Source organism: Natator depressus, chromosome 23 (assembly GCF_965152275.1).
Source record: "Natator depressus isolate rNatDep1 chromosome 23, rNatDep2.hap1, whole genome shotgun sequence".
Classification (NCBI taxonomy): Eukaryota; Metazoa; Chordata; order Testudines; family Cheloniidae; genus Natator; species Natator depressus.
Genome location: NC_134256.1, coordinates 3,420,640 through 3,426,844, shown reverse-complemented (window position 1 = coordinate 3,426,844; position 6,205 = coordinate 3,420,640).

Genomic DNA, 6,205 nt, shown 5'->3' with positions numbered 1-6,205 from the left:
ATGGTGCCTTAACCTTCTGGGACTGGAGGTGAAATGAGCCGTTAAAACAACATCAATAACCCAGACACGGGGAGGGGGAGGGCGCAAGGGGGAACCATCCATTTCTTCGGCTCCATTAACTCTTTTTCCAATTACAACCAGGCTGACTCCCGATCCGACTGACACAGAACCGGGCCGGGGTGTGTGTGTGTGGAGAGAACCAGGGCAAGGGCTGTGGGACCACTACACCCCATTCTCTGCCCAAAGCTGGGGACAGAACCCAGGAGTCCTAGCTCCCAGCACCCCTGCTTTAACCACTAGACCCCACTCCCCTCCCAGAGCCAGGGAGAGAACCCAGGAGTCCTGCCTTCTAGATATCCCCCCTGATCTAACCGCTAGACCCCACTCCCCTCCCAGAGCTGGGCACATGACCCAGGAGTCCTGGTTCCCAGTCCCACCCCTACCCTATCCATGAGCCCTGCCCCTCCCCTCTCCTCCCAGAGCTGGGCTAGAACCCAGGAGCCCGCTGTCCCCTAGAGGCCACATTAACTAGGGCCCCCAGAACTGCTCACACTCATTTGTTATTGTAGGGTCTCTCCTGAGTGCTCTGCTGTGCACACTTGTTTCTCACTGTAGACCTCAGGACCCAGCCAGGCACCACAGCCCTGTACTTGGGGCCCTGGCACCTGGAGCCATGTGACGGCACCAGACTATTGTGCACGGGGCATTTTCAACCCTTGTGGTTGGCAAAAAAAAGCTTGAAAATGTGATGCCAGTGTAACCAGCGCAGCCTGCGCCTGCGGAGACAGGGCTCTGACTGTAACCGACGCTGCAACACCCCACCGAGGCTGTGCAGGGCTCCGACGGTAACCGACGCGGCAACACCCCACCGAGGCTGTGCGGGGCTCCGACTGTAACCGACGCTGCAACACCCCACCGAGGCTGTGCAGGGCTCCGACTGTAACCGATGCTGCAACACCCCCACTGAGGCTGTGCAGGGCTCCGACTGTAACCGACGCTGCAACACCCCACCGAGGCTGTGCAGGGCTCCGACTGTAACCGACGCGGCAACACCCCACCGAGGCTGTGCAGGGCTCCGACTGTAACCGATGCTGCAACACCCCCACGGAGGCTGTGCGGGGCTCCGACTGTAACCGACGCGGCAACACCCCCACTGAGGCTGTGCAGGGCTCCGACTGTAACCGACGCGGCAACACCCCACCGAGGCTGTGCGGGGCTGAGTGTAACCGACGCGGCAACACCCCACGGAGGCTGTGCGGGGCTCCGACTGTAACCGACGCTGCAACACCCCACCGAGGCTGTGCAGGGCTCCGACTGTAACCGACGCTGCAACACCCCCACTGAGGCTGTGCAGGGCTCCGACTGTAACCGACGCGGCAACACCCCACCGAGGCTGTGCGGGGCTGAGTGTAACCGACGCGGCAACACCCCACCGAGGCTGTGCGGGGCTCCGACTGTAACCGACGCTGCAACACCCCCACTGAGGCTGTGCAGGGCTCCGACTGTAACCGACGCGGCAACACTCCACCGAGGCTGTGCGGGGCTGAGTGTAACCGACGCGGCAACACCCCACGGAGGCTGTGCGGGGCTCCGACTGTAACCGACGCGGCAACACCCCACCGAGGCAGTGCGGGGCTCCGACTGTAACCGACGCGGCAACACCCCACCGAGGCTGTGCAGGGCTGAGTGTAACTGATGCAGCGACCCTGCCTGAGTCTGCAGAGAGCCTGAGCCCATCGCTCTGAGTTCCCCCAGATGTATCGGGTGCAGTGCTGCTGCCCATGCCGACCCCAGTGCTGCAGTCAGCACTGGCTGCCAAGGGGCGAGCGCCCACCCACCCCTACTGCAGGTCGGTTTTCCCTCTGGGTCTCCCCTCCCAGCACTGACCAGCCCAGCGCTGTAGCTCGCCACATTCCCAGCCGAGGGGGGCTGGCCAGAGGAAAGGAGCCGGCCACGCTCTCTGCTGCCTGCTGCTGGAATCCCAGGTCCCCTGCTGGCCCCGCTGCTAACCCTCTGGCTGTGTCTGATCCCCCACAGCCAGCCCCACTGTGCCACCCACCACCAGCAGCCCCTTGCTCCCTAGGCTACAGAGCCAAAATCCTGAGAGAGTTCCTGCTCCCCCCCCAACACCCATCCCTGGTGCTGCTCACCCCCTCCCTCCCGTCAAACCCCCACTGTGGGGCTGGCTGTGGGGGGCTAGGTGGGGGGCAGTAGGAGGGCTGTGGGGGTAGGTAGCAGCAGGGGGCAGTGAGGTTGGCTGTGGGGGGGGGTATATGGGAACAATGGGGCTGCCTATGGGGTGAGGGACAGGGGTAGGGACACAGTGGGGCTAGTTGTGGAGGTGGGTTAGGTGGGGGGATAAGAGGGCTGTGGGGTAGGGGAGGTGGGGGTCAGGGGGCAGTGGGGCTGGCTGTGGGGTAGAACAGGGAGGTGGGGGTATAGCCACACACACTATGTGTGTGTGTGGGAGGGGGTTGGTTACCATGGCCACCCTGCCCCCCAGGGTTCTGGCTATATTGGGGGGGTCACTCCAGCCCTGAGACTCCCTCCAGCCCCACAAAAAGACCCCCCTCCCCCCAGAGCAGAGGGTAGCCGGGAGGCCCTGTCTGACAACCCCACACCACCTGGGGGTGTCTCGGCCCAGTGACCCCCAGCAGCACCACATCTGGGCTCTGACCCCTCCTGGAGGCTGGTCACACCCTGACCCATGTGGCCATGACACCCTGGAGCCCTCGGCGGGGCTGGTGGGGTGGGGGGCGAGTGGTGCTGAGAGCTCACCTCGGGGGTAGCCCTATGTAGAGCCACCAGCTCCCCAGCAGGTGGCGCCATGCACCAGCCAAATGCTCCCCAGGGCCGGCTCGGATCCCAGGGCTGGCTGGGGAGGGTAAAGCGGGGGGGGGGGACTAGCCACATGGCCCAAATGCTTCACGCACAGTGAGAGACAGTCCCTGCCCCAAAGGGCTTCCAGTTTAATTGCACAAATGGTGGGAGGGGAAACTGAGGCAGAAGTCTTGAGCGGTGATTTGACCACGGTCAGCCAACCGTAGCAGAGCTGAGGTCCCAGGAGTCCTGATTCCCAGCCTCACCGCAAACCCCTGCTCTAAACTACTTGACCCCACTCCCTTCCCGGAGCCAAGGATAGAACCCAGGAGTCCTGACGCCCAGGGTCCCATGCCCTCCCCGTACCCTGACTCTACCCACTAGACCCCACTCCCCTCCTTTCAACTCCTCGGTCTAAACTCACCCCTGGCATTAATACCATTCTGGGGTGACACTGGCTTCTCTGCCTTGGGCTTTGGGGTGAGAAATGACTCCACGTTTTCCTCCTCTGCCCGCCAAGGCCCCCAGCCCCCCAGGCTAGTTGCCACAGCGGCAAATGGGCTTTAAAAAAAAAAAAAACATAAAGGCAGCGGGGAAAATTTAAGGCGTGGTTGCCATGGAGATCTCGTCCTAAATACCGGCGATTAACGAGGCCAACGCGCGCCGTGCTGGGATGAGGAGATGCTGCCGGAGGCTTTGCCCGCCCCCCCCCCCCGTCCCCATCCACAGGCACAGCCATCCAAATCGGACGCTGCACTCGGGGTACAACCGCTCCATGAGATAACGGTGCTGCCCCCTGCAATGCCCGGGGCAGGGCAGGAGGTGCCACCCACCCTCACCCCCATGAGCCCCAGGCTAGTGCCTGTGGGCAGAGGGGCCCTCATCCCCCATCGGTTGCCCATTCGCGGCTGAGGCTGCTGGCGCCGGTTAGTGCCAGAGGTACCTTTGACCCCTCGGGAGGAGGGACGGGGGGGATGTCTCAGGCCATGGCATGGCTGGGTGGGTAGCTGAGGGGGCACAGCTCCCTGCCAGGTCCAGTTTGGGCACCGATGTTGTGTCTGGCTGTCGTCACATGGGGACCAGATGGAGCAACAGCCACAGGGAGGATGACACTGGAACCGGTTCCTTCTGTCCATCTATCCACTCATCCATTTGTCTCTCTACCATCCCTCCATCTATCCACTCATCCATCCGTCTGTCTGTCTACCATCCATCCATTCATCCACTAATTCATCCATCCGTCTACCCACTCATCCATCCTTCTGTCTACCATCCTCCATCTATCCACTCATCCATCCATCTGTCTACCATCCATCCACCCACTAACCCATCCATCCCGCTATCCACTCATCCATCCATATGTTTGTCTACCATCCCTCCATCTATCCACTCATCCATCTGTCTGTCTGTCTACCATCCATCCATCCATCTATCCACTCATCCATCCGTCTGTCCACCATCCATCTATCCACTAACCCATCTATCCACTCCTCCATCCGTCTGTCCACCTTCCGTCCATCCATCTATCCACTCATCCATCCGTCTGTCCACCATCCATCTATCCACAAACCCATCTATCCACTCATCTATCCGTCTGTCTCTCTACCATCCATCCATCCATCTATCCACTCATCTGTCTACCATCCATCCATCCATCCATCTGTCTACCCATCCAACCATCCACCATGTATTCATCCATCTATTCGCTGATCCAGCCGTCTGGTTACCCCTCCATCCACCCCTCCATCTGTCTGTCCCTCTATCAGTCCACCCACCTCGCCGCCCTGCCCCTTGGTGGAGGGCTGTTACTCCCTGCTGAGCCAGCTGCACATGGGGGTGCGGTGCTGACCTTGACTAGACCCGCCCCTCGTCTCTAGGGGATTCTACAGCGAGGAACCGTCCCGAGGCACAAACACCCCCCTCTTTCTGCTGCGGAGCAAAATGGGCTTTTAAACCTAGCTGAAGTGGTGCAGACGCCAGTGTGGATGTGCCGCTTTTGGGCTAAGAGTTTGCAGATGACACTAGACTGGGAGGAGAGGTAGCTACGCTGGAGGGTAGGGATAGGATCCAGAGGGACCTAGACAAATTGGAGGATTGGGCCAAAAGAAATCTGATGAGGTTCAACAAGGACAAGTGCAGAGTCCTGCACTTAGGACGGAAGAATCCAATGCACAGCTACAGACTAGGGACCGAATGGCTCGGCAGCAGTTCTGCAGAGAAGGACCTAGGGGTGACAGTGGACGAGAAGCTGGATATGAGTCAACAGTGTGCCCTTGTAGCCAAGAAGGCTAATGGCATTTTGGGATGTATAAGTAGGGGCATAGCGAGCAGATCGAGGGACGTGATCGTTCCCCTCTATTCGACACTGGTGAGGCCTCATCTGGAGTACTGTGTCCAGTTTTGGGCCCCACACTACAAGAAGGATGTGGAAAAATTGGAGAGAGTCCAGCGGAGGGCAACAGAAATGATTAGGGGACTGGAACACATGAGTTATGAGGAGAGGCTGAGGGAACTGGGATTGTTTAGTCTGCAGAAGAGAAGAGTGAGGGGGGATTTGATAGCTGCTTTCAACTACCTGAAAGGGGGTTCCAAAGGGGATGGAGCTCGGCTGTTCTCAGTGGTGGCAGATGACAGGACAAGGAGCAATGGTCTCAAGTTGCAGTGGGGGAGGTTTAGGTTGGATATTAGGAAACACTATTTCACTAGGAGGGTGGGGAAGCACTGGAATGCGTTACCTAGGGAGGTGGGGGAATCTCCTTCCCTTTAAGTTTTTAAGGTCAGGCTTGAGAAAGCCCTGGCTGGGATGATTTAGTTGGGGATTGGTCCTGCTTTGAGCAGGGGGTTGGACTAGATACCTCCTGAGGTCCCTTCCAACCCTGATCTTCTATGATTCTAACCAGTAGACCCCACTGCCCTTCCAGAGCTGGGAAAAGAACCCAGGAGTCCTGCCTCCAGAGAAGGGACTTCAGCCCAGCGTTCAGACAAGCATCCCAGGTACACCCGTCGCTGGGTACAGGAGGCGAGCGAACTTGTTAGGTGAGCCCGGTGCATGGTACAACACGGCCCCTGGCGCCGAGTGAGGGGACATCTGGCCGTCAGAGCCCAGGGTTCCCTTCTGGGCACCCACCTGGCTGGCCCCACCCTGCTCCAGTCACCCAAATTCAACCCAGACAGGTCTGGGGACATGATCTGATGCTTAGAGGTGGGGGCTGGGCAGGCGGGACTCCCCCTCCCCCAGCTCTGCCAGTGCCTCTCACTCCTGATCTGCAGCCCCCTGTAACCCCAGCCCATGGCTCCCCCCCCCAGCTCTGCTGGTGTCCCTCAATCCCAAACCCCTGCTACCCCAGCTTTGAGCTGGCACCACTCGGGCCCCCCTCAGCCGCAG